Raw genomic sequence first — 10270 nt, forward strand, 5'->3', positions numbered from 1 at the left:
TGAGCAGCCTCTGACCTTTGCTCAACACGCAAGCACCATGTGAGCAACTTCGATTATTTGTCTCATAATTTTGTGTGCATGGTAGCGCACAATTCTTAAATGCAGGTGTGATTTGTAATAGCTGCATCTCGCATTCTGTAGACACCCCAGTCTTGCTACTGCCCGCGTATGCAATTGTATATGAAGCACAATTTTGCATTTTGTATTTACTCCACACCATTTCAACCTTCCCCGGGTGCAGCGTGAAATGTACTTGCGTGATGGTGTCCATTGAGACAAATTGACGCCCTTAGTCGCATTTTCTGAGACTGCTGCCCGAACTTATAGTGTACATCTCAAAACGTCTCAAACGAAAAAAAAAAAAACGCTTGGTTGTGAAGACGAGAGAACAAAATAAAAAGTCGGGTCAACTAGGGTTTAACGTCCTTACGTAATACCAGTGCTAGAAAAGACACAGTACCAAACCTTAGGGAACTTTCCTGACCGTGGCTGCTGGGTGCTGCTGGTGTTGGGACAGCTCATACTAAAACACAGCTCATGGTTAAAAAAAAATGAATTACGAGGCCGATGCTGCAAATCGAACCTCAGTCACTCCGCACGGCACCCGCTGCTCCAACCATTACGCCACGATGGCGCGCGTATATAATTATATCGTGCCAACTCCAACCAGCTCTTTGAGATGATCGCCGCGCGTGTCATATTACGTAGCACGGGTGCACGAGAGCGGAAGCCCTCGCGCCACTTTCCTTTACGCCAAGGACGTGGGAATGAAAGGCACAAATTAATAACATTTGATTGCCCCTTGCATGAAAGCTACGCTTCTCCTAGATACCAAGATTTAAATTGGTAATGCATAGTTTTTTTTCCGACCGCCTGTACTTCACTGATCTGCGCCTATATGCAAGCGCGCGATCGTTCTTTTTTTTTTCTTCTACCTTTTGCCTGCATCGAAAAGAGATACTAAGTAAATGCTGCAGAGCGATGGCTCTCGAATGAAAGGACATCATTGCTGATCAGTAACACAAGAACGGCCCTGTGGAAGACCTCTCTGACGAAACAAAAGTAAATAATGATTTGACTTAGAAAAAATGTCGCGCCGGCGGTAAGCAGCCTACGCACCTGTTTAGTCCACGCGAACATATATATATATATATATATATATATATATATATATATATATATATATATATATATATATATATATATATATATATATATATATATATATATATATAGAGAGAGAGAGAGAGAGAGAGAGAGAGAGAAGGCTATCCTGCACTTGCGGAACAAATTATTGGAATGAACAGACAGAAATCATCAAGAGAAAAATGACTAGTTCCGCACTCACGTGAAGAGCAGGAGAGGGATAGCAAAGAGAGAAAAGGCATGGAGGTCAACCAGACGAGCGTCCGGTTTGCTACCCTACTCTGGGGGAAGGGAAAGGGGGTAACAGAAAGAGGAAAGTGGGATAGAGGGAACACTGTCTGTGTACGCAGCAAAGTGCTTGAAAATCAGTCAAGTCAAAGAAAGTGATCCGTCGATACGATAGGCTTCCGTCAATCTTGGTGGTTCATGGCTGCAGTGATGCACGTTGAAGTCACCAGAGAAGACCAAGGATCCGGTGGGCGTCAGCAGTACGTTGCAGTGCGTGGCAGTATAGATTTAAGCTGAACCCCGGCCGTTCTGACTTCAGTGCGAATACGTGAAGATGCACATCAAGTCTACACGCGATCGCAGTGACCTGTCGACTTAGAATGTTGCAGCAATGATTTCGTTGCTTTCTTCGCCAGCGACTCCCGCGGCCACTATCCAAGGGCCTTCGTTTGAAGAAATGTCTAGAGACCAGTCGCTTTAACAGTATTGGGATAGGTTCACGCTCAACGTCGTACTGGGAACAAAGATAGAAAATGATTTCAAGAGGTTCAGTCCTACCGCAAGAGTTACAAGTGCGTGTTGACCTATTTTCCATGAGGAACGAGTAAACCTTTGTAAGGTTGACCCAGAGGCAGGGATTGGCACCGTAATGTCGCAAGGAAGCGTAAAACTTTTGATGGCATTTGCAACTTTAAGCAAGGAAACAGCGTACGCAGACGGCAGTTCGAAAGATTAGGTGAAGTTATATAAGTACGTTTTAGCCAGTAAATAAAGTAAATTTTTTGCAACGTCAGTTCAGGATACAGAAACGCAGGGAGAGTAGGTGGACGTAATTTCCTGTTGGCTATATACTCCACAAAATAGGAAGCAAGATATAGAAACAGAAAGAGGGAGGAGCACGAATGAAGAAAAGGGCGTACCACTCGAGGAATATATTTAACAAACCGACGTCCCCAATTCTAGTATTCATGTATCCTGATATAAAGACCTCTGCTCCTTTTTTTTTTGCCCAGATTGTTGTTTGTTTTTGTAAGTTTGTTGCCTTACACTTCATTTTTGACTGCCGCCAGTGAATAGCCCGCCTGCAGATTGCAAATCTGGCGTGGCGATGGGGTATTATTGTCGGCAAACAAGGAACAAGACCAACGAAAAGAAACCAGAACTCAAGTGGTAATAGACAACACAAAAGCAAATGAAGGTTGTGAGAAAGTAGATATTGCAAAAAAATAAAAGACAAATAAAATGTAAACGGCAATGAGGATGATCCCGTAGTTAGCTCGTGAGCACGCGTGCGGCAATAAAGTTTCCACCACCAAAATGTTTTATTTCGTTTTTGTTTTGCTGATCTAAGTTTACAAAGCCCTCTTCGAGAACATGAAATGCTGCAGTAGAGATATCGCATGCACCAATTCATCATTCAGTATTCATAGGCGTAATCTGCATGGCACGGCGAAAAATGCCAAGCGACAAACTCGTTCTTGCGGCGCCGGGCTCCACTGCTGCTACGGAATGCAAAACTTGAAGAAGAAAGCAATGATAAAGATAAGAAAGCAGCTTCACTAATAGGCGACGAGCAGAGCACGGGGAGTCCCATGAAAATTGGCGCCCGAAGTCGGCCAAGTTTTCTCGGCGCGCCTGACAGCCGCTGTCTTGTAGATGGACGCGGCTTTCGCTAGTGTAATAGCCTCGAGGAAATGCGCTGTCTTCCGCTGCGGCCTCATACCGTAAACAACGAGATGCAACTACAAATGCGCTATTCGACGCACTGTTCTCCGCGCATCTCATACTGCGCTCGTATTAAGCCGCGCGTGCTTGCCATCAAGTCTTGTATTACTGCTCGGCCGCCTGCCCGGAGTTTCTGCGCTATTTCCCCAAAAAGAGTTTCTGAGAAACACAGAAAACTTAGCATCACCCGCACTTCTAATGACCCTGCGTAAAATCTGGGTCACGGAAACAAAGCGTGAAACGTAAAGAAAAAGAAGAAAACGATAGAGCCGTAGAATTTCAATGCAGATATGCCGCTAAAGAGCATCCTATCCTATCTATCATGTTATGGGCGTCCATGCATTTAAATATGCATCAATTCATGTTTTTTTAATGGGAGATCACGGATTGTGAATATGACGTCTGCCATTTAAGGACAGTGTTGCCCAACAGCATATTTGTAAGATAACTTCCAAACAAGGAAGAGCCTATTCTCGAAGCGCTGGCGCAGGCGCCCACTTACTGGACCACCGATAAGTGCTGCAGCACATCATTGCCATTGTTGCATGTATGCGGGGAGTACAGAAGACCGTATTCTTATATTTTGAATGCACGAATAATATATTTTAGGACAAGGAGGAGTGTTTTCTTTCATGTATATATATATATATATATATATATATATATATATATATATATATATATATATATATATATATATATATATATATATATATATATATATATATATATATATATATATATATATATATATGACAACTTTCCTATAATACTTCTGTTATTTGTTTCGACTAGAAAAACATCTATCAACGATAATGTTACACGAAGCTGTATGCCTGCACTCTAGTTTTACGACACTATTGGAATACGTAAATGGACACGGATGATAAAGCTCTAACATTGGAAATTCTGCATCTCAGACCCGTTTTAGCGAGACAAAAACAATTCTTTTAGGGCCCCACTCACTGTGTAAATTGATGCTACGCGAAGCATCTTGCAGGTATGGGGATCAAGCATCGTTTGGGTATTCGCAAAGCGTTATCAGACAGACGAGTATGATAGCAGAGGAACTGGTATGGCAAGCCGATTCCTGATCCAATGGCTCCGGAGCAGGTTGACACAAATATGAGTATGTTAATAAAGTTAAATAAGCATTCTATTAGGAGCTGTATGTGACTTCGAGGTATCTTTGATTTGACATTATATCTGCAGGTTTCGTTTCGCGATTTCTTGTTTCATTACGCATAACAAAGTTGCTGTGACTCGTACTATATTAGTAGACTGATTAGACCTCGGTACCTGGCTCGCTATACTAAGAAAATCACGAATCGAGCTCAACAATGCCTCGGATTAAAAAGTGAAGCTTACGTACCAGTGCGACGCTGTTCAGGAACTTCAACATGGCTAAAAGGAACCATTCTTTTTCTCTTTCTCATATCGTTAAATGCTAGAATTCAGAGACATGCAGTTCACTGTTGAGAGTTAAAGAAATGAGCAGAACTGAACTGAATAGTTGGTTAACAAGTTACCCAGGTAGTGCGTTAACTTTGGAGTACCGTAAGGAGCTTTCCGAACACATGGAGCTGTTCTGCACCACAGACAAATAAAATTGTTGTAATGTGAAATGCGCCGTAAACAACAAGGTCTATAAGAACAAACTGGGGGAACAAAGCTCTTTGGTAGCATCAGTCACACTAATTGAGGTTATTTTGCGTCGTGGGTGGTATTTCTTTTTCTGATTGAAACAACACAGATCACCAGGATACAGTCAACAGACTTCAACTATATAAGGCATAGGATGAATACGAAGGTAGCGTCACTACACGCTTGATTAGCATTATAATTAAAGCCTCTGGAGCAGGCACATGGGCTATATCTGAGTACGCCTTGTGTAGCCCTCTTCAATAAGTATACCAAAAGAAAGAAAAAAAGATAGCCTTCGTGCATACCTAATACTAGTATTCTGGATGCAGAAGAGACAATAATTATAGATGCAGAAGAGACAATAAAAATATTATTATAAGGGACAGCTCAGGCAATCAATGTTTTTGGAAAAAGACTGCGAGGCATAATTACACCACGCCTGTTCGCTCCAATTGTTGATTAGTTTTTTTTTCTTTTGATATACATCTTTGTACAAGGCGAGAGAAAAAAAATGTTTTGCCTGTTAGACGTCCTCATTATCTGAGTATTTCGATGCTCGTTTACACAAACCTCTCTTGTGTCTTTCTTTATGTATTCATTAACTAAACTTACGCATAATGCAGATACTTCTTCGCAGATAGTGACGTTAACAAACATAGGCCAGAACTGACTTCCCTAGACTATTGAGAACACCTAACTGCTGCCATTATACTAATTGTGATGATCATCCTTTCCTAACGACAAAAACACGAAATTGAAAGTACTACTAACTGTAGATCCTCGTTTTCGCAGAAAGTTAGATGTAGAAGTCCGCGCGGATTTCGCGATTTCAATACGTAACAAGGCTTTCATTATTCTTTTATTTGCGTTTTGGGCGTACAGCCGTCGGCGAATACTACTTTTGAACAATAGTTTGCGTAGTTAAATACGCAAATAGTTCGTGTAGTTAACTGGAAGCGTATCAGGATTCAAAATCACCTGTCACGATAATGGCGGGACAATGGCGGCATAAAGACGATTTGATGACGACAGTATGAGTGCGGTAACAAAACGAATAAGGAATGCCGTCGTAAAAACGAAGAAGGCAATATGACGACCGTAGGATGAGATTTCTGAAGCGATGGCGATGGTAAAAAGACCGCGCGAAGGTAACGACATGACGACATTAGTATGACAACGATTATGTGACGACAACGGCACGAGATGAGTCAGGTCATGAGATTAGCATGCAGACTGTGGAAGGACCGACGGTAGGACCACGACTTTACCACGACGATGGTGCGTATGACAACGAATGCATGACGAAGACGGTGTAAAGACGAAGGCAGGACGAGAGCTGGATAAGAAAGATGGAATGACGATGATACAACAACCACAAAGGCATCATGACCACGAGCAGATAGATACCAAGTGCCTCAGTGTAGTAGACAACTTGGGTCTCTGGGCTCGTCGATGATGATGATGAAAACGTTTTATTTAAAGGGAAAAAAAGGGAAAGGGGAGTTAGGAGAAGGGTGGTCGGATTCCTATTCCGGAATCCGACCTGAAGACAACGGCATGACGAGAGTCGGACGACGAAGCTGCAATGCCCACAATGGAATGACTACGATGGCATCAAGGCGATGGTCATTTGAATCATGACGGTGTAGCAACCAACACGCCCATCACGACCACCAGTACAAATATAGTGGCCCAAGCGGTTACACAACTTGGCCCACTCGGTTGGCGTAGAAGGCGTGAGGACAACCCGAGTGGGCCACTGACAACTGACAACGGCATCAGGAGAGTTACATAACGAAGCTAGTTATAACAACGATGGAACGACCATGATGGCCTCACGACCACAAGTACCCATCTAGTGTATCAGGCTGGTAGAATACTTTGGCCACGGCATTTGCGCAAAAATATAGATAGATAGATAGATAGATAGATAGATAGATAGATAGATAGATAGATAGATAGATAGATAGATAGATAGATAGATAGATAGATAGATAGATAGATAGATAGATAGATAGATAGATAGATAAATAGATAAATAAATAGATAAATAGATAGATAGATAGATAGATAGATAGATAGATAGATAGATAGATAGATAGATAGATAGATAGATAGATAGATAGATAGATAGATAGATAGATAGATAGATAGATAGATAGATAGATAGATAGATAGATAGATAGATAGATAGATAGATAGATAGATAGATAGATAGATAGATAGATAGATAGATAGATAGATCAATCAGCCGGCTAATAATCCCAATGGCATTAAAATTGAGTTGGAGTTGTTAGGAAAGTGACCTTATAGCAGATTGAAGCTTTTCAACAATACAAGTGCATAGTGCTCAAAACTTCGTGAGTGGAGCTCATAATCAAAGGGTACAATGCAGCCTTTCGCTTTCGTGATATTCAAGCAAGGGATATTAAAGCACTCAACAATAGAGAGCTTACAAAAGGACGACTCCATTCGTGAACATAAACTGCTTCCATTGTCACAATGTGGGGACATCAGAATCATCAACGAAAATGCGTGAATTGTGCTTTAAAGCAACACAAAAAACGAATATTAAGTTACCCTGTATTAGTATATTACAATTATACAGTATCAAAACAACAACTTTCACTATGACAGCAGGATTTTTAAGCCAGGAAAGAGTGAAAAGCGAAGGACGGGCGGTGAGGCCCCCTTGCGGTTACCGCACTATCATGTAAACATGTAATCAGAGACTTCGACATACTCTGTTGCACTTTAGTTAGGTGTTCGTTAGGTGTTATGTACGTCGACTAACTGAAAATAAAATACAAAAATAATAATTAGGTAAATAAGTTGGATGCATCGAACTAAGTATACAACATTTATTTATCCTTCTCCCTAACGCGTCGCTTCACGCTGATTGCAGCCTCTCCGTCGGATCTGCGTCAATTGCATGCATGATGTGTCTCTTAGCATAACATTTGGTGCGTTGCAAGAAGGCTTTGGTTAACGTTGATTTCAACAAGTGCGTTGGATATGCCACATTCCTTTCGTGTATCTCATCACTAAGGCGTGAAATTAGATTGTGGAAATATTTATATAGCCCCATGCATTTGAAGTCTATATATACCAGGTACAGCGCAGTTCTTTGTGAAACTAGCATGGCAATATATTTGCCTCCCCTTGATTGCAATGCCGCTCCAAATGGCCACCAAACTTATGTCTGCTGCGCAGGGGTGATAATGATGATGCTAATCATGATACTGATGATCATGTTTATTTGCATCCCCTTTGGAACGAGGTGGAGACAAGGAGCCACCTAGCCTGCTTGATATAATCCGGTTTTACTGCATCTATCGCTATACGGCCTTTTGAATATCTGATATCGACTTGAACATTTGCATTTAAAAACCTCTCTCCCTACATTGTACCATTACTTACGCTTGCGATCACTCCGGTTATATCAGTCTCTTATCTGATTTTGTTCCACCTAAACTTAAAAGATACTGTTGGGCTTGTTGGTGAGCCATGATATTGAAGCAGCGCACTTATATCCGACGCGTACACGCACACATCGAAGGGACATACACAGGCGCGGGTGTATGTCCTTCCTATGTGTGCGTGTACTTGTCTGTAACTGCGCTTAAATATTCACCTAAGCATCTTTCACTCATTTACTGCTGACCAGTTGATCATCCCACTATCTTTAAATCACAATGGTTCTGGAAGGTGGATCTTGACATTTTATTAGGATAAACTGAGTCTTTTCCGTGATTTTTTGTCTGTTTTTTGAAGCGCACACATGCCTCATCCTGTGGAACATATTTGCTCTGGTATGTTTTTGTCCTTAGACAGCTAGCTCGGGCCTAAAATAAGAAGGCACTCCCCTTTGCGCTATCATACAGACTTTCCTTCCCAACTTCTTTCTTGCCGGGTTTGTATATTGCCATAGTCTTTTTTTTTATGTTTCCATCTTTTGCATCCCGTTTACCGCGTCTGTCTCTCTCACTTTATTTTTTATGTCTCCTGCTTTTCTATTTGCAATTTCAATTACCCTGCTCGTGGGTGCCAAATTTCTTCACCTCGTTCTCCCTTCCATGTCCACGCTGTTGAGGTACAGATATTTGCGCACTTTAGCCGATGTTTCTTTTCATCCATGTTCCATAATCTTTCTTCAAACTTATCTTGCTTCGCGCTTCATGAGTTTAAAAGAAACCATGCCCATATCACCTTGCACTGCTTCATTTATGATATTATCGTGGGTCCCCAAAGCCGGTCAGCCTCTGGTTAACCTCCAACCCCGACATGATTTCAGATTTCTGATTTCGATTACGAACGCTAGCAAAGGCACCACTACGCTTTACCAGTTTTCTCGCACCACCTCATATTTATCGTAGACCCAAAGTGCTCTTTCTTTATTGCTGCCATTCCGCTTCCCAATTCCCTTTCACATTTAGATTATCTTGGAGGACGCTTGAGTAGGTATTTCTCTTGTTTATGTATACAACTAGTTATATGTATTGCTTGACTATGGCTATGACTTTCTGTTGAATTGACAGCCCATCACCACTAGTCTCTTCCATAAAGATCATAATTCGCGATTTCTATCCGCTAAGCTTAAGGCCTGAAGCTGTCACTGCATTTCCGCATATATTTCTAAGTCTCTGCAAATCTCTTGCACAGTTTTCTAGTAGCACTATATCTTCTTCATAAACCAGTTCAGCGACCTTCTGCTTCACCTTTTGCCCATTACGAATACTAAAAAGACCAAAACCTAATTCACTACTCTGCAGTCGTCTTTATCTACCCTTAACATTGTGTATACAACGTCTTAACGTTGTGTAGAAAAATAGCAGCACCACCAGCCGCTTGTTCTTCTCCACAAAACTACTAACACTGCAAGACTACACACACGCTGTACACTCACATGTTCTTTTCATGGTGGAACGTGTCCTACACTATGTTATGGCTTCCAACATTTTTTTCTATTTACACTTCCATATGAATTGATCCTATAAGATAACACCCAGAAAAACTAACCCGCCTAAATTATTACATGTATTCGTAAATTTACATTCAGTTGCCTCAATAAAGAATAAATAAAGTCTGTAAAGACCAGGAAAGTGCATAAAGTGTATTTGTTCTGTTTACCTATAAGTCTACAATAAGCTTCTAACTTCAAAAATGTAACAAAATAAAAAGAAGAGCAGATATGACCAAAATTAGAAACAAGTCGAATTTCATACATGGTCTTTACGTTCAGAGAACGCTGCCGAAACTGTTCCGGCAAGTTCTTAAGTCAGAGGAAACAAAATTGCATAAAGTTCCCACGCGTTGCACAAAGGATAACCATCTATTAGTTTTCGACATCACCACGCACGCAAGTAGGAATTTTAGGTCTTAGTCTGTGAAAGACATTTTTTAGCGAAGTAACAAACTGAAAGGAGTTTGTACAACGATAACCATTTCTTAACTAATTTTGCTTACTATTTTCAGCCTCTTACACGACCCAACATTCGTGGAAGTGAAGACTGTGGGTCTTTGGCAG

This window comes from Dermacentor albipictus, chromosome 4 (assembly GCF_038994185.2).
Source record: "Dermacentor albipictus isolate Rhodes 1998 colony chromosome 4, USDA_Dalb.pri_finalv2, whole genome shotgun sequence".
Lineage (NCBI taxonomy): Eukaryota > Metazoa > Arthropoda > Arachnida > Ixodida > Ixodidae > Dermacentor > Dermacentor albipictus.